The 19,940-nt window shown below is 34.1% G+C and overlaps 1 protein-coding gene across 3 annotated transcripts in view; it reads left to right on the forward strand.

Moving 5' to 3' along the window:
* The window catches only part of Cdh12 (cadherin 12), a 1,151,540-nt gene that overhangs the window by 333,629 nt on the left and 797,971 nt on the right, over window positions 1-19,940 (forward strand). For all 3 annotated transcript variants that reach the window (XM_074077695.1, XM_074077693.1, XM_074077696.1), the window contains exon 2: window positions 3,588-3,682. The gene's annotated coding sequence lies outside the window, so the exon portion shown is untranslated. The remainder of the gene's footprint in view (window positions 1-3,587; window positions 3,683-19,940) is intronic.

The following is a 19,940-nucleotide window of genomic DNA, read 5'->3' on the forward strand; positions in this document are numbered from 1 at the left end:
TTGTTACTGTCCCTGTACTGTGTGTAATTAAGTATTTTCTAGCTTGTAATAATAACAATGGTAATATTGAGAATGGAAGAGTGAGCTGAGATGGAAGGCAAGAAGTTAAAGAAAAGGGGAAAACAAATATACAGACAAGAGGGAGAAAGCAGAACAAGGTATCAGACAAGAGAGTTTCAAAGGTATAAACAGGGAGTGTTAGTGTACTAATCGACAGTAAACTGAACAGACAATAGAGTGACAGAGAGAGGATTGAAAATCAAAGATAAAAAAATTAAAAATAAGTATATGAAAGTAATATCTATTTATAAAAATGAATTAAAATAAAATGGAAAATAGAAAATTAAAAAAAAAAATAAAAAAACAAAAAACCAAAAAACTTCCAAGTTTATATGCAATGCAATTTCAGTCTTAATAATTTGGATGTCCGTCTCAATCTCCAGTCCTGGACTTGGTGCCTCAGATGTTGTTCTGTAGTTGTCTCATCAAAGGGGATGCATAAAGTAGAACAAAACTACACTCACACACACACAGAAGATAAAAAAAAAAAAAAAAAAAAAAAGTCCCACCAAGTGTCCCCAGTTCAAATGCAATACAGTTTCAGTAAGTTTTTCGGCTTGCAGGTGTAATTCGGTTGTTCTCTCATCAAAGGTAGGGAGAAAAAGAAAAAAAAGCATCTGGAGGCAGTTCTGAGAGTGGTATCTGCAACTGTGGCTTGCCTGCCTGCTGCTCTCAGCCTGTAGCTGGCGGCGTTATTTATCCAGATCTCTGGGGTGAGCTAGCGCTCACCTGGTCCCACAGGCTTTGTTTGTGCGGCGGCCTCTGCTACAGGCTTTCCCCTTTCCAAGCACTGGGAAAGGTGCCACTGCCCCGCGTTGTCAGGCCTGGGTGTTTATTTACAGTTCACCTGGGAAGTGGGTCTTCCCTCCTCTCACACGCTTCCCCGCTCCTGGTTGCTGGGTGCATGCCCCGCTCCCGCCAGAGCCTCTCCGGCCCGCCTGGCTCGTTTATTTACAGTCCCAGGAAGGATTCCCTTCCCCCAATCTTCAGCACTCAGGGCGCCCCACCCTCTTTCCAGCGTGTCTTAACTGTTCTTATTGCTTAGTACTCAGTTTCTCTTTTTTTTCCCGGGTGGAGGTCAGTCTGTCCAGGGGGCTATGCTGCTCTGGCCCAGGCTTGTCTGTGGGGGAACCGCGGTACCGCGAAGCTCACCTGGTCCGCGTCTTCCCAAGCTGTATGGGCGCCGGCCCCTGGTGGCCCCGGGGGGCCTCCTCGGTTCTCCGTTTAACGTGAAGTGGAGATTCTCTGCGCCGGCTGGAGGTGTGGAGGGGTCAAAGTTATGCCTTTTCTCGGTGATTATGCCTGCAAAGTGTGTCTCCAGCGTCTCTCCAAGATTTCACTATAGGAGGCTCGCTTTCTGCTTCCTCCCTCTAGCCGCCATCTTGGAATTCCCTAGTTTCATTATTAATACTCATGTGTAGTCCTGAGCATGTTAATAATATTCCCATCCTATGTAGTTTTGTGCATTATTTGAAAACACTCTTTCATTGTATGTGTTTACATTTCTAGAGTGAATTAGACTCCTGAAAAACTTGTTTTATTATGATGATGTCATTTTCCCCTATTGGAGTAAATAGGAAGAGACCTATACTGTGGTCTCTGGTAGGCTGAGAATGACTTCTTAAAGACAGCAATATTCTTATTCATGGAATCTATTGATGTTAACATCTAGGGTAATAAAAAATATCTTTGCAGATATCATTGAGTAAATGATCTTGACATAGATTTTTCTGAATTATCTATATAGGCTCAAAATGTAAGCACAAATATCTATATATATGAAAATTGGAAGGAGATGGGATCTAGAGAAGAATGTCACATGAAGGAAGAGAAAAATGTGAGGATGTTAGCCTTGGGTATGGGAATGATGTGGCCATTGGACAAGGTGTGAGAGCAGTCAATAGAAGCTTGAAGAAGAAAGGAATGGGTTCTTCCTTAGGAACTCTGAAGGAAGCAAAACCTTGTAATCACCGATTTCAGCTTACTCACAACAATTTCAAACCTCTCTTAAAAATCTTAAAGTTTTATTTATTATTCATTTATTTATTTATTTTTTGCTTTCATTTTGAGACAGGATCTAGCTATATAACAGTCTAAGCTTAAACTCAGGGCTTCATTCTTGAAGTGCTCTAACACTTGAGCAATGTCTCAAGACCATTTTATCTTAGATTTCTATTCAGATAAAATCTTGTGCCTTTGGCCAGGCTGTCTTGGACAGTGATATTCCTACTTTTTGTAGCTGAGATTATAGCTGCATACTACCATGCTTAACCAAGAGTAACAGTTGAGTATTGTTCGAGTAGGAGCATTTCAAACACAAATATAAGATATGTTTTCAGTAATATACTTTATTATATTTAAGATATTTATTTAAAATATATTATGGAATTGGAATTGGAATCAGTATGAAATAATATTTAGATTATTTTACAGATTGATAAGTATGGAAACAATTTGCTCATGTACATATACAATGTTAAAATAAATACATAGTTTCCCTGACTCAGTCCAGTGAGAGAGATTGGAAGCAATATAACCCCAGGAACAAGGAATATAGCTGTTGGCCAGATCTTTGTGTCTAGTACTGTTCCTCAGTGAAAGGAACCAAAGATCTTTGGAGAAATGATGGAATTTAAAGATGAGATAAAAATGAAATGTTTTTATTGTCCAGCATGAGATCAACATGGACTATCTTATAATGCCAGCATGTAAGAAAGTGCTCAGTAAATAAACCAATATGCATGCCAAAAGACATAGAAGCTTATCCAAAAAGCTCACAAATGACAAAGCTGAGACAATTTCAGGTATGAAATAAGGTATAGCATTTGATTATAACACAAAATATAAAACAAATTTCCAAGCTTTCTCACTCGTATACACAAATTATTCAATAAGATGAATGAGTGCACAAAGAAGAAAACAGAGTGGGAGCAAAGGCAAATTCTGTCATGGAACACTAAATTATTCTTGTAGTATTTCAGGAAGGAGGAATTTAAGTCCTCTTCTTGATTATGGTCTGATCTTCGTGACTTACCTTAAAAAGTACAGCATAAGAAGGAAGAAGACAAATATTTTCACAGCACAGAGTTGTGGCAAACTACACTAAAGTGAACTCATCAAGATTGGCATGAAATTAATAAATCATATGAAAACGCATGCTTGATATGAAGTGAGGAGATTAATACTTAATTTCTGTGCTCTTTAACCTCAAAATCCATAACCCCATCTAATCATGACAACTGCAGAAAGAAAGAGCTACCTGAAAGTTATTCTATACATGTGTGACCATTTCTGGACATGTGTGGATATCAAAAATGAAGAAAGTCTGAAAAACTCTCTCCCTAGGCCACGGAAGAAATGTCTAAAGTCAGTATAGTACCCTGGAACAAAAAAGCTAGGTTGGGAGAAAGACTAGTGACATAATATACCAATATATTACATCTATTACAATAGATATAAAATGTTCTCAAATAAATATATAGTTGAAATAGTTAATATTCAGACTTTGTATATGTTTGTCTTTCCAGCTCTGATTTCCTCAAGGTTGTTTCTATTGGGAAGTATAGCCAAGTTGGAATTCAGTAGCAGTTTGGAGTTTTAAAGAATGCTATCCTTTTTAAAGGTAGGTGACAATTAAATCTTGTCAAGATAATGAGCTTTTAGGCTCTTAATAAGTATGTCAATATTCAAATTCCATTTGAACTCTTTAAAATAATTATTTCATTGTGAATACCAATGTTAAATTATTTAGATATTTACAGATGATTGTTAAAGTCACTACAACTTGAGTAATCATGCATTTTACTTAGGAGTTTATTTTCTTACTCCTTTATTTTTCTCACACTCTTTCGATTTACATGTAGATTTGAGAAGACCCAGTAGTTATGTGCCTCCTAAAGAAAAGAAATTGATTTCCTTCTTTTCTATTCTATTTTTATGGCACTTTGCCTACTCTCTCATAATTAGTGGATATTACTTGTGGTAAATTGGATGTGTCATATTTCAAAGACAAACAGCCGATGAGGCTCTCACACAGTAAAGAGAGACAAAGTTACAAATTTCCTTGTCTTTCTTATTATTAACATGGCTTAGTCTAATTCAATTGTTTCTTTTGCTGGCATTTCTAAGTTGTTAAATATCAGGGATCTATACCCTGATATTTAAACACTAACAGTTAACCTTCATGGACACAATAATTAAAGTGCTGCTCTGACACTCTACATCTGGTAATAGTAGAATCTATTCTTGGTTATAGTCAAAACAAGCTTGATATTCTCAGTTCCCAATCAGCGATCAATTAAGATTAACCATGACTGTAACAGCTCATAGAGAAAAGGTTAAAGAGATAAGGCAGGCAAGTAATTAAACTAATACGGTTTTATGGATCTTGCTGTGATATTTGTTCAAATTCTCTGTGCAAACCCATATTTAATAAGCACAAAAATAAAGACTTTTTATTTTTAGTGCTCCTTTTATGAGATTAGTTCAAAACATGGTAGGCTTTGACCTAGTTTTGTAATTACATCAACTAATTTCAACTGCCAACTTTGAGTAAAACCTATATAAAATTTAGATAACTTTTTAAGATTTAGTTTGAAAATGAAATTAACCTTATTATATGTCAAACATTAGTAATACCTATATGTGGATTTTCATTTTGTTCATCAATTTGTTTTTAACAATATGTAAAATTTCTATGTGACAAATACTTTATCTTTATGTTATAAAATATTTGAAATATAGGGAATTTGAATTATTCTTGAAATTTATAATCTTGAATAATTTTGAGATGAAGATTTTATTCCAGATCCTATACTCATATATACAAATCTCTCTATATATGAATAACAGATGAATGTTTCTAATTTAATTCTTACAACTGGCAAGTAGTTATTATAAACACCAAGATTATATCCAACAAAGGATGAAGCAAATGTAAATAACAAAGTAACACCAACTCATTTTCTTCTCATTATTTATTATTATTGTTATTAATTATCATCACTATTATTATTATTAATTATTGGCACTGGGGATTGAACTCAGGACCTTTCACATGCTAGTCAAGTACTTTATGGATCATTTATACCCAAAACTTCATTTTAAATATTTATGCATATTTTTCTTTAAATTTCAATGAAACATTCAGCTATCTACAGTCACAAATAAAATGTCATTATCAAATGTACTTTGGTTCACTCTGTGGTTTAACTGCATCTAAAAATAGTGGTTCATAATTATTTATTTAGAATAACTTAAGGGTAATTGCTTTGAGAAAGAATAAATGTAAACAAATGAACATGTTCACTCCTTTTCAATTAGAGTATAATTTATATTAGTGCAGAAGTCTTTCAAAGAGAATGGCTTAAAATTATTTTCCTTTCAATGTAAAGGTTTTCATAAATTTCATATATGAATATAGGCCTGAAAGTAATCTCACTGGAATTCAGTAATAAAACAGCATAATGTTGAAGAATATTAAAGATAAATGTGTGAAGTCAGAATATTAAAATTTTTACTGGTAAATAATTTTGTCATTAATTTAATTTAGATAGAAATCTGTGGTTCTTATTTATTATTCTATTATCTCGTTTTATAAATTATTTATTGAACAATTAAAGAAATGACAACTTATTTCACTTGTAACATTTTATAAAACTGTTCTACTGACTTCTCAGTTACATTCATGATTAACTTTCAGATAATTAATTTATTACATATCATGTAAAAAAGAAAAAGAAGGAAACTCTTTGTGTGATCAATTGCACTAATTGATTACTTGTAGAGTACTTTTTTGTTCCAATACAAAAAGTATGCTTGAAGTGGACATTTCTTCTGTCTGTTATTATTGGAAAGGGTAGGAAAACTCAGACAAGTGACATTTGAGCTGGATTATAATGAAAAGTAGAGAAAAACATATAAAGAAAAAGGTATTGGTATATGAAAGACATGAACACAGGTAATGCTCTTTCATGTTTGAAGAATTTTGAAACATTTGGAAAGATAAGGATTGAATTATGTATTAGTTATGAGTGTACTTAGTGGATGAATCTGGAAGAGTAGACCTAGGTGGTGAAGAAACTTGAAAGAAATTTGAAAACATGTCTGAGTTACACGAAATATGGAACAGTGTTTGTTGTTTCTTTTTGAATGTCAAGAGATAATTTGAATAGACATTATGTGTGTGTGTATGTGTGTTTAAGAAGATAGTTGTTAGTATCACAGTGAGAGATTAGCTATGACTGATCTTTTGGTAACAGAAATTTAATATTATCTATCTCCAGTTAATTTTAGTAAATTACTTGTGTTTTTTAGTAGTAAAGGCAATTATTTATCTTGAAATATCTTTAAATAATATAAGATTTTAACTAGATAGGATTCTTTAGGATTTCATTAATATTTCATTGTTTGAAGAAGAGGAGAAAAAGAATGTTAGCAAAAGAAATGTTCTGACATGTGCTGTTGGATGAAGCAGAAGAATGGAGATATAGGACATATCTTTACAAAAAAAAAAGCCAAGTTGTCAGGGCACTGGTATGAATACCAAGTCTAGACACTCTGAAGACACCAGCTCTGAGCAGTGATTGGATGAGATTTCAGCATTTCTGGTTCTTGTGCTCACAGCATCCTGCTAAGTTCACAATAGGGCTGAACAAATGAATTGCAGAGATACTTTTTTTAAATGTACTTTGTAAGGCTTAAGTAGAAATCATCTTGTAAACTTTGCCAATGTAGCTTTCCTCTCACAAGATATTCTTTGGGTTGTAATTAGCATATCTGAAGAAAACAAATGCAGCAATTATTTCTAATTTTGTCAATTGTCAAAGGTTAATAACTTCAGGCACACCTATTAAGATTTCACAATGCACTTGTCGTTGGGAATATGAGTCATCATCAAGGACAGAAAAGAAAGGAAAATACAATTTCAACTTATACTCTGCCAGACTTTTTATTAAAAAAAGAGATTTTCAGAGTCTTCATGATGCCTACAAATCTCTAGGATTATTAAACAAGTTTACTACAAGCAGTATCATCAAGAAAAAAGTCTCAAAACGCTATCCAAACTGCCATCAATTTTCCTTTATATTTCTTTGCTCGATTTTTAATCTAACAAGTCATAGGTCACAATATGGTATTAAAATCTTCCACACTCATAGATCAAGGGTCATTTGCATGTGTTTTATTCCTTTGAACATATTTTCAATTAATTTTAAAGGTCACTCTCTTTTTCTGAGCCTTACATTGCTTTCTCTTAAAGATAAGAAACAAATAAATAGGAGATTTTTGTTTCTTTGATTTTTTTTCTATTACTCTATTCATATGTCATGTTGTTTTGATATTGTGTGGCAAGTTACGATCCAGGTCATTGTGCTGTCATTCAGGTTATTTTAAAATTCCCTGGGTACATAAAGAAGTAAACACACAGGCTCTTTGTTCTAAAGAAAAAAAAATACAGCAAGAGAGATGAAGAAAAGGCTCGGTTATGCTCTGTGGTACAACAATCCATAATTTACTTTGCAGATGTCTGTGTAATTTAAGCAGGAGGCAGAACAACCACACAGTTGTAGCTGCTCTAGGGAAAGGATAGCAAGAGGCTCATAAATCATGGTAAGGATTAAAAGCAATGAGCATTCATCTTCTTAAACTCATGAGGCAATATGGGAAGACCAACTATCAGAACACACAGAGCATAGAATCTTTATGCAGGGATAAAAGGTGTCAGAGTTTGTAAGGCTTCTTTCAATTAGTACTAACCTCTCATTTGCAAGCAAGCAGAAGATAATTTTAAAGTTGATTAAAAACAGGCCTCTTCTACATCATATTAAAGTGGGTAAGTGTTACGGTGCATTTCTGAGCAATTGTAAATGGAGACAAATCACAGAGAAATGTTAATCAGTTACTTAGATTGAATATGTATGTTCTTGGACAATATATGGGAAATAACCTTACAAATAACCAATCTACAAAGGTCATCATGTTTAGCCAGATGAACATTTTTAAGTGGTGAAATTTCATGAGAAATTCTTTCTTCAGAGCAGTTAAATGAAGGAGATACAGACAGCTGGCTCCTTCCTATCACATTTAGTAAATAAATGGTCTGTCACTAATTGTTTATATTTGAAAAATTATTCTAATCAAAGGTCTTTGATTACAAAGGAGTAAATCATACAGAGTGAAGTTAATTTTTTTGTTAAAGATGGGAAACAATCAAATCTTAAAGCTTTTTAAAAATACATGATACAATTGAATTTATAAATTTTGTAACTACAAAATAGAACAAAAATATAATCACTTATCAAAGGAAAATTATGAGACTGAGAAGACACAAAAAATTTAGTTTTTTATTCCCTAATTTAATGTTAAATATTCCTTTGCAATGATTCTTTTTTATGTATCCACTATTTATCTATTTCAGTTAAGGATCACATTATTGTGGCTAATATAAAGTGTCACACAATTTTATATATATTTGACATTGGAATTTATTTCCTGTTCATATTTTAAAATAATTTCATCTCTTTTCTTACAAAGTCACACTGCTCAAACTTTGAAAACATGCGAATAACAGACTAGATGTTGTAATTTTGGCTACTTCTATACTATGTAAACCTTGTTCATTACCCTATGCTAGGGAAAATTTACTATCCTTTCTATGTGCCAGGCAAATCTATAATACTCTATTTCAATATCATTTTCACTACTACTTTTTCTTCCTCTAGATCAAAGGTTAAGCATCATAAGTTTTGATATAAGCTTGAACAGTGATTTGAGAGTAAAGAGACTGCTATATTGGGTAGCATTGCACTTAATTTATGTAACATTCTTGTGGTGTGTTAATCAGGAACCATCCTAGAAAAGTGGGCATGATAGGTGGAGCCATATCTAGGCTTTTCCGTCATACAATATAGGTCTTCATACCATGATAAATGCATGAGGATATCATGTATTTGCATATCTTTGGACTCATAGTGGACAAAATCACTTTGACTTTGTATTAACACCACAATTTAACCACAAATTATGGGTCCCAGAATCTGCTAATAATGCAAAGTAGCCTGTCATTCAAAAGAGTAAATTATCTCCATATCTACATAGGTGGATTATTTTTGAATAATTGTTAAGTAGATCTAAAAAGCTTTACTTCATCATTTCATAATGTATACATATGTATAATACCAGATTGTAGTTCATAAATGTGTACAATTACTTCTTATCAATTAAAAATTAAATATTTTAAAAATGAGGGGGATAGGTCAGACACGGTTAACATGATGTTAAATGTATCTTGTCACTGACATTCGTAAAGGCCCTTTTATATTTCACATGCCTCTACAAATTGGGTGACATGAAAATAATGATAAATAAACTTCCTCCTTTATTAGTTCCTTAATATTTCTCCTAGTGTATATAAAGCACCATGTGCATAAGGATAGAGAACTAATTATATATTCATGGGTTAATTGACTCATGGACAATTTTTGAATGCAGTCTTATACTAGTTATGCCAAGGACTCTGGGTTGTGGATAAATTCATGAAAACATCATTCAAAGCTAATAACCATGCTGATGTTTACATTCTATTGAAGACAATAGAAATAAACATTTGAATTATTTAATATTTGTATTATATAAATAATTGTACAGAACGTGCTCTACAAAATATAAGTATAAACAATACTGAGAAGTTTCTGTTTTGTAGAAGGAAGTGAAAATAGTATGATAGTTTTCTAATTGTGAAAACATATTTAGAAAATATCTTCCTAATAAAGTAACAATTGAAAAGATTTCAAAGGGATGTGTGAGCAAGTCATAAAAGTATCTACATAAGGACATTCCAAAGTGAACTTTACATTTCAAGTCACTAAGGTGGGACCCATTTTAAATGTGCAAGAAGAAGCTAGCTGGTTAAATTCCTCAAGTTCAGACCTGACACAAAAATATAATTTATACATCTTGTTACAGGATTAGATCATGAATGGAACAAAAGTACATAAGAACAGAGATCTAACAACAGGTTCTGGGGCATCTTAGTGAAATGGTCAGAGTTGAAGAGGCAAACAAAATTAAAATGTTGTCAGTGAAGGAGAAGGAATGACAAGAGCAGTATCCTGAAATCAGAGAAAGAAATGCTTCATCTAGGTCAAGTGTTGCTGCTGGATCAAAAACCATCAGGACTGAGAAAAGACCACCAAGACACAATATTCACCCTGATGTTTATGTTTACTACGAGAGTGTTGATGGACCTGAGAGCAAAATTTTGATGAGAGAACTCTGTAAATAAAGACCGAGGATTTATTTTCATTATCAAAGCAGAAACATGGGAGGAATTTTTTTAATAAGATTTATTTGGAAGTTTTTGCTTTGTTAGAGCAAATAGTGATATCCTTGTGGTTCACGGCTCAAAGCAAAAAAAAAAAAAAATTCATACACATCTCAAATGACAAAGAAGAGATTATAACAAAGTGGCACATATCAAAATACATTTACAATATATGTCATCACTATCCTCAGAGCATGTACTCTCGGTTTTAAAACTCCACATTTTGATGTTGTCAAAACTAGAATGAAACACATAATTTACAACACTGTTAAGAATGTAATGCCTTTTCCATTATGGCTTTTAGAGTTGCCTGGATTATTTAGGTTGCAGTGGTTTGATGCAACATGTGGCACTGACTGTAGAGATTACAAATAGAAATTTTCTGCTGGACTGCATAAACTCCAGTCCAGTTTACCCAGTGATCAGATAGTATGAGCTAGGGTACAAGCCTTTCCTCCTTCTAAAATAGAGAATACTGTAGGAGTATGCATTGCAATCATAGGATCAGGTTGTCAGGAGGATTATGTGTACTAATATGTTTGCATACTATTTATAAATACCTAGTACAGCTTCTGACCTGTACCAAACCAGTGTACATTATTTATTTTTAATAAATAAGTTATGTTTCTGTTTGTTTTCCTTCCTCTGTATTTCCTGATTCCAGGAATCCATGTCCTTCCACTTCAAGACAGCTAGCTCTCATTGCAGATGAATCTCAGACCTCTGTTAAATTTTTCATAGGTTCCACTACATTTTAGTGTTTTCCTAAAAATTGGCTTTTCTTTTATTTCTAAATTTATTTCTTTTGCCATTCTGCAAACTACTTCACCATTCTTGTAATGAAATTTCACAAATGAAGAGTGTTTCTGAGACGTATATGTCCATATTCCCATGAATATATATATGTATATACATATACATATATATATATATACATATATATATATACATATATATATATACATATATATATATATACATATATATATATCCCAACTTGCTAGATCCTTTTCATACGTACTTCTTTGTAAGACATCATGCCTATATGGAATCTGCTACTTAAACTAACAGACATAATGTTCTAAGACGGAATAAACCATTTACACAAAACATACTGAGCTGTATATTCTTGTAATTGGAGAGATATTATTTTCTCACTTTTAATAATTCTTCTACTCATTATTAACCAACTGGCATAATCAGTGTTTTAAAATTTTTCACTAAACATTTTTAAGGAATGTTTCTCTGACGAACTGTAAGCTTCTTTAAAGTTTTGTCTGTATATGATGAGACAGATGGAGAAATTCATTTTTTAAACATGATATTTATTCTGCGTTTTTCCATGTTGTTTGAAATCTATTTTTTTCTTGCCCCAAGGGATGCCTGATTTCTAAGCACATGTTTGAAACTAGATAGAAAGTATATGTGCCATATATCTCTTAGGTCGGACAAAAGGGTGAAATAAAGGATAACCACTTCTTCAATTGTGCAGAAGGGAGTTTCTGTCTTATAACTGATATTTCTTCCACAACACAAGGTGTTGTGTTGTGACCTGTGATAGTTTAATTATCATCATATTTTCTTTTAAAAGCAATATGGGTGCTCCTAAAGATAAGAAGGATTGAAACTTGAGAGAATTGTATCTAGGATATAATTATGCATAAAATTAAATTGTCCAACCTTATCTCAAAGAACTCTTTGTGTATGGAGCAATGGGTAAGTCTAGTGACAAATTTACCCTGACCTTGTATATCTTACAAGGTTCTTCATGATCTGGACTTTGTTTTACCAGCTTTATTTCAATTTGCTCCTCACTGTGTACATCATGCAAAACCATACATACTACAAAATTTCACTTTCTCTACCACAGCTTTCCTAACCTCTGGGTATTTCATGTTCTCACATTTGACCCAAACATGGCTTCCTTTTGTGTCTTATACTGCTTTTCCTTGCCGTGGATCATTCCACTGCCAACACCTAGGACATCATTCTTCTCTTTACATCACTGTCATCCCCAAACCTTTGTCATATGTCTTTTGTTTTAACCATTCCATACTATTGCCTTACTGGTTTTTTGTTGTGTGTAATTCTTACTAAATTAGAGGTTTATTTTCAGTTCTACTGGACTCTTCACAAATGTTGGCTCAATGGGCTCATTCTCAATCTAATGTATTCCTTTCACACCATCCTACTCAGACAGCCTCTTCCCGACATCTGAGAGTGACCTTGCATTTTCCTACCATTAATGTAATGGTGTTATTTGTTCTGTTATAACCACCTATATAATTTTACTCAATGTTCAGATCATCTCAGTGACTATTTCTTTAAGGAAAAAGTCAATACAAAAAAGGAAAACTACCAACTTCTATCTAGTGAATTGAATACCATAGGCCAAAATCATAAGTAACAGTTATAATGTATTATATGTGAATTTTATACTGCATATTTATAACTATGATCATCAGTGACTTAGGGGCTGAGAAGAATTGGATATGATTTACAAATAGATTAACTATATGAAAGTACTCTAAGTCAGGTCCAAAAATTTCAATTGCATAATGTCACCTTTGTATCACATCAAGGCAATAAAATGAGGGAAGATAGAAATAATCACCAGTCATATTCTACCTATACATATCCTGTCAAGATCATGAGGCACACTTAGGTAATCTCAAACAGAATCCAAGTCTTCACCATGGGCAACAGGACCTGTGATATTTACTTCTTTTTAATGTCTGGTATTTCGTCTTCTTAATCAATTTAGCAACATGATGTGTTCCCATCATATTGTTTCACTCCAGCAAAACAGAGTAAGTTCAGGTTTCTTCTTGAAGAGCACAGAAATCACACTGTAAAGCAGAAAGCCATTTGTATAGAAATGTATATATTTAAAAGTATGATAGATAAGGTGGGGCTCTTGGGAATGAAACATATAGCATCCATAATGACCTACAAATTAATTTATACTTTGGGTACAGTACTGAGACTGGGGAAAAGGGGACCACTGACTCTAATACAACATGGTTATGGTCTGAACATGTTAACTCTGGAGAGATAAGATTTTTGGTTGCATTTACTTGCAGTTATAGAGGCAGAGAATAGTCTTGTACATAAGACATGGGGACCTCACCTATGAGCAGTGAACAAGAAGGGTATGTGGAAAGCTGGCTTTGTAGTTTCAACAGGAAGAGGTTCTTTCTGGTTCTTCAAGAGGATGTGATTGGCTTCTGCAAATAATCCTGTGGTTGTTAAAGAACTGATATTTCCTCCTTAGAGATAATGGGCCTTATGTTTAGCCTCCACTATTAAGAGGGTCATTTGACTAGGGTATCTTTCTGTGAGAATTCAGTGGGGAGCAGAACTTGCTATTAGGACATTCAAGGCCCTTCTTATTTCCCCCCAAATTCAAGGCACAAATATTATTAATTTTTAATTGTAGTGCTTATACAACATATGATATTTGCATGTTATATAAATTGAACAAACTGATATTTTATTAGTGAATAAATCTATCAACAAACTCATTTCCCATTTTTCTTATAGGAAATATGCATAGTGCACATGCATACACATATATCTGCAAAACCAAACAAAAACTTTTAAAAAATTCAAAATTTAAATCTATTTTCAATGATAATAGTGTTTATTTACTTTTTTATCACCAATTGTATTTATTCTTTTATTGTTGTGTTGGGTGAGGGTACATTGTGGCATTTATATAGGTTCTTACAATGTATCAAATATATCATACATGAATTCACCTCCTCAAATATTCTCCTTCAAATCCCCTCACCTGATTCCTGGAGTAGTTTCAACAAGTATCATTTTTGCATTTACATACATGTGTACACATTTTATTGAACCATATTCATCCTCCTAGTCACTTTCCGCAACACCTCCTGCTCCTACTGGTATGAGACCTCACTGCTGGGTGGGACTTGTTCCACCTGATTGTTCTCTGATTTTGTAGAAGAAAAAAGAGAAAAGATTAAATGAGAAATGACATTTTAGCATAATGGTTTCCCTACAAGGAGTTTCCTTTTGATATTTCCATTTTTGCACATATTATAACCCCAAATGATTCATCTCCTCCAGTTTTCTTCATTCTACCTTCATCCCTTTTTTCTGGTACCTTCCGTCAGTTTAAGATTTCTATATTCATTCTTGTATAGTGGGTATATCAACCCAAGTCAAGTTCTTAGTTGTCCTATACTTCTCTTGTATGACCTCCCCTTAGTGTGACCAGTGTTTCACAATATTGCTACATTTGTGTTAGGTCTATATTCTGCAAATGATAAGAAACATGCAGCTTTTGGCCTTCTGAGCCTGGCTAACTCAAGAAATGTTCTCCACTTCCATCTATTTCCCTGCGAATGGCAAAATTTCGTTCTTCTTTGTGTTTGAGTAAACCTCCATTTATATAAATACAACATTTTCTTAATCCATTCATCAGTATCGGGGCATCTTGGATGTTTCCAAAGCTTAGCTATTGTGAATAGTGCTGCAATAAACATGGGCATACACGTGCTTTTGTTGTAAGATGATTTACAATCCTTCAAGTTTATCCTTAGGATTGATATTGCTGGATTATATGGCAGGTCAATTTTTAGTGTTTTAAGAAGCCTGTTTACTGTTTTCCACAGTAGTTGTACAAGCTCTTCCCACCAGCAGTGTATGAGTGGTTCTGTTATCCCCCATCCTTGTTGTTGTTTGTGTTCTTGATGGTAGCTATTCTAACAGGATTGAGGTGGAATCTTATGTGGTTTTTTTTTTTTTTTGCTTTTTTATTATTTTATACTTCTTTTTGGAAATACCTATTACATTCTCATTATAAACATGGAACTAAGTTAAAAGTAAGTCTCTTTTTTCCTTATTCAGTATTCCCTGGTGTCTAGTCCTAGGAGGTTAAATATACTCAGTATTTTCTACTCCATTCATGTGAACATAATCTTCAATTAACCTTTAGCCTAACAGAAATAAAGGCAAAAATCAGTTGGACAGTAACATTTGAATTTGACATTATTTTCAAAACACTTTCCTAATAACTAAATTCAAATCTTAAATAAAAACTTTTTTGTAATTTCTTTTATTCATATGTGCATATAATGTTTTGGTCATTACTCCCCCTTTCCCCCTGCCCCCTTCCTTTCTCCCCACCCCCTGCCTCTCTTCCCCACCCCCTCGCTTCCAAGCAGAAACTGTTTTGCCCTAATGTGGTTTTGATTTTCATTTCTTTTATGGCCAGGGATGGTGAGCATTTTTCCATGTTTTTTAGCCATTTGGACTTCTTCCTTTGAAAAGGTTCTGTTCACTTCATTTGTGCATTTTCTCATTGGGTCGTTGATTGATTTTTGGGGAGTTTAGTTTATTGAACTGTCTGCGTATTCTAGCTATCAACCCTTTGTCAGATGTGTAGCTGGCAAAATTTTCTCCCAGTCTGTGTGGATGCTCACTTCAATTTAAAGAGTATTTCTTTCATTGTCAGAAGCCTTTTAATTTGATGTAGTCCCATTTGTCAATCCTTTCTCTTAGTTGCTGAGCCACTCGAGTTCTACTGAAGAAGTCTTTGCTGATACTTAGTGCCTCCAGTGTATTCCCTGATCTTTCCTGTACTAACTGCAAGTTTTCAGGTCTGATATTAAGGTCCTTAGTTCACTTTGAGTTGATACTTATACAAGGTGATAAACATGGATCTTGTTTCAGTTTTCTGTAGCAGATAACCCCCTTTCCCATCAGCATTTTTTGAAGAGGCTGTCTTTTCTCCATCATATATTTTTGGCACCTTTGTCAAAAATCAGCCGTAGCAGTGTGGATTCATATCTGGGTCCTCTGTTGTGTTCCACTGGCCTTCATATCTGTTTTTGTGCCAGTACCACGCTGTTTTTATTGCTATGGCTCTTTAGAATAGTTTAAAGTCCATTATTGTAATACCTCCATCATTGTCCTTTTTCCTCAGTATTGCTTTGACTGTTTGCAGTCTCTTGTGTTGCCAGATGAACTTTGGGGTTAATTTTTCAGTCTCTGTAATGAATGTCATTGTGAAGTCATTCACATCCTTTTTAAGTTTATTCCAAGGTATGTGATTTTTATTTGAGGCTATCATAAATAGAATTCTTTTTCTATAATCTTTCTTATTCTGTTCATTTTTGGTGTATGGAAAGTCTACTGATTTTTGCAAGTTGATTTTGTATCCTGCTGTTTTTCTGAAGCTGTTTATGGTGTCTAGGTGCTTTTTGGTGAAGTTTTTTTAGGTCTTTTAGGTATAGGGTCATGTCATCTGCAAATAGGGATAGCTTGACTTTTTCTTTACCTGTTTGTCTTCCTTTTATTTCTTTTTCATGCCTTATTGCTTTGGCTAGGAATTCCAAGACCATGTTGAAAAGGAATGGAGAGAGTGGGCACCCTTGTCTCATTTGTAACTTTTGGAGAAATGATTTTAGTTTCTCTCCATTAAATATTATGTTGGCTATAGGTTCTTCATACATAGCTTTAATAGCATTTTTAAATAATGCATGTAACATGTGCTTTGATACTAGTCTTAGTAATAATTATATTATCTAGCATATATTCTTACATACAAATGTTCAATTTATTATATTCATTCATCCATTGACTTCTTTATTTATGTTTATCCCCAATGTACCCCTATGTGCTTATTTGAGGTTTTTTGGGATATATTTACACCAAGTTAAATATATCTGCTGTTCTCCTGGAGTTCACATTGTGTTTGAGTATGACAGAAAATCAACAAATAATAAGTAATTCACAAGAAATGTTAAGGTACTATTAAATTTCAATAAAGATTATCAAGCAAGCTAATGCTTCAGGGAGAACCTGGAAGTTCAATTCAGATTGATGGTCACAGAAACTGTCATTGAGGTGAAGTCATTTATCCAAGATATGAACAATCACGAGGTACTAGTTATAAGATCAAACAGCATGAGAGTTTACCATTGGAAGGAAGAACTAGAAGAAAATTCTAGGAGGAAGAAGTTTAGTGAACTTGAAGAACAAGAGACAATGCCAGAGAGGCTGGATTGATGAACAGAGGATAAGTGAGAGGATGTGCTCCAACAAGCTGTCAGGAAACAGATACTGCATGTCAGCCATAATGAGGAATTTAAATCTCCTATGTGTGATCAGTGATCATTAAAAGCAATTAAACTGCACCATTATAAAATGCAATATTATTTTTGACCCCTTAGGATTGCTGAAAACAAAAACTTATAGGACAGAAGCATGGGGAATGACAACTGGGAGGAGCTAGCTATTGAAACAAATCTTAAAGGATGAAAACTATTTTGCTAAATAAAGGTAGGATAGGAACTGTATAATGGTAGAGAAATTAAAAAGTAAAGGAAGCTTTAGGAGATGGAAAATCATTAGAATCAGGGAGTTTCTGATTATAGTATGATATTTGTTGAGAAAGAACTCAGGGAAGGAAGAGTTTTAAAATCGGGTGTGTCTTTCCTACAGCACCTGTCCTGCTCTGCTACATTCTTTATTATCTGAATTTTGGGAATAGAAGGAAAATATTCTCCACAACACTGCTTCTGTCCTTCTGCTAGGCTCTCACTTGGTTTTAGCCTCCAATAATAAAGAATGACACTGTTTTCAAGAATTATATTTTATTTCTAAATTTGCATCCTACTTCTAAATTTGTATGCTAAAGTCCAGACTCCCATTAGCACAGAATGTGGCTGGAGACAAGTTATTTGAAATATTATCAAATTAAAATGAGATGTTTAGGGTATATCAAAAGCCAATATGACCTGTGTCTTACAAGAAAAGAAATTTTTTACACAGACACAAATAGAAAACCATGTCAAAATACAGGGAGAAGACAAACATCTACAAGGGAAGAAGAGAGGTCTACAATAGATCTTTTTCTAAAAGCCTTCAGAAGTACAACCAATTTGGAAAATAATATGGTGGCTTCTTAAAAAGCTAAACATAGATCTTCCATATGATCCAACAATATCACTCCTAAGGGATAAGTAAGAAACCCAAAAAACAAGAAAGCATTTTATGCCTTCAATGCAAAGCAACTAATGCAGAAACTTCAAAGTAATGGAGGCCAACAGGAAAAGGGGACCAGGAACTATAGAAAAGGCTAGTTCAAGAAGAATCAATTTAGAATGTAATACATATGTACAGGAAAGCAATGTGAGAAATCTCCCTGTATATCTATCCTTATCTCAATTAGCAAAAACCCTTGGTCCTCCTTATTAATGTTTACATTCTCTCTTCAACAAAATTAGAGATAAGGGCAAAACAGTTTCTGCTCAGAAGTGAGGGGCTGGGGGGCAGAGGGAAGGGGAGGGGAAAGGGGGAGAAATTATCCAAACATTGTATGCACATATGAATAAAAGAAATAAAAAATATATACCACCCCTAGGGACATAGCTGAAGCAATGCAACTCAGGTTACTACAAATGCACCTTCCTACTCATGTTTATTGCAGCCCTATTCACAATAGCCAGGCTATGGAAAAAACCAAGATGCCCTACTATTGATGAATGGATTAAGAAAATGTGGTATTTATACACAATGGAATTTTACTCAGCCACAAAGAAGAGTGAAATTTTGTCATTTGTAAATAAATGGATGGAACTGGAGAACATCATCTTAAGTGAAGTTAGCCAGGCTCAGAAGGCCAAAAATCACATGTTCTCCCTCATATGTGGATTATAGTCCTAAAACAAATGCTGTAATATTATTGGACATGGGTTGCACACTAAGGGAGAAATGCACACAGGAGGAATAAAGAAAGGGAAGGAAAGTTAAACTTGAATATGGCTGCTATGCCCACTGTGGTAGAGCAAATATAGTAATCTTAAACTGGCAGAGGTCACTATGGGAAGGTGACAAGGAAGTAGTGAAGAAGTCTAGTAGAGATAAACCAATGTGGGTTTCAATGCACATGTGCATAGAAGCAACACTAGGAATCTAGTGCTGTTATCTCAAACTAGCAAAAATGCTATATCTTTCTTATTGCTTCTTATGTTTTCTCTTCAACAAAATTAGAGACAAGAGGCAGGAGCAGGTTCTGCCTGAAAGCAAGGGGAGAGAGGAGTGGGGGAGAGGGGACAGAGGGCATGGGGAGAGGTGGCCCAAACAATGTGTACACAAATGAATAAATGTAAAAGGTATAAAAAAAGAGAAAAAGCCTTCAGAAGAAACAAATGTGTCTTGGAATTCTCAAGTTCAGAATGATTGGGCAATACATTTATTTTGCTTAAGCCATCCAGTCTTTGGTGATTTGATACCGTCCCAATTAATGGGTTTTTTTGGTGGAATCAGGCTTTGAACTCAGGGCCTTGCACTTACTAAGCAGTCACATTATAACTTGAGCCACACCATCAGCCCTTTTTTTGCTTGACTTAGTTTTGAAAAGTCTTATGCTTCTGTCCAAGTCTAGCCTAGGACCACAATCATCCTGCCTGTGGTTCCTCAGAGCTGGGGTGACATGCAGGTACCACCATGCTTGGTTTATTTGTTGAGATAGGGTCCCAATCTGTACTTGTCCAGTAGCTCCACAATGTTTTACAATACACAA

Source organism: Castor canadensis, chromosome 6 (assembly GCF_047511655.1).
Source record: "Castor canadensis chromosome 6, mCasCan1.hap1v2, whole genome shotgun sequence".
Taxonomy (NCBI): domain Eukaryota; kingdom Metazoa; phylum Chordata; class Mammalia; order Rodentia; family Castoridae; genus Castor; species Castor canadensis.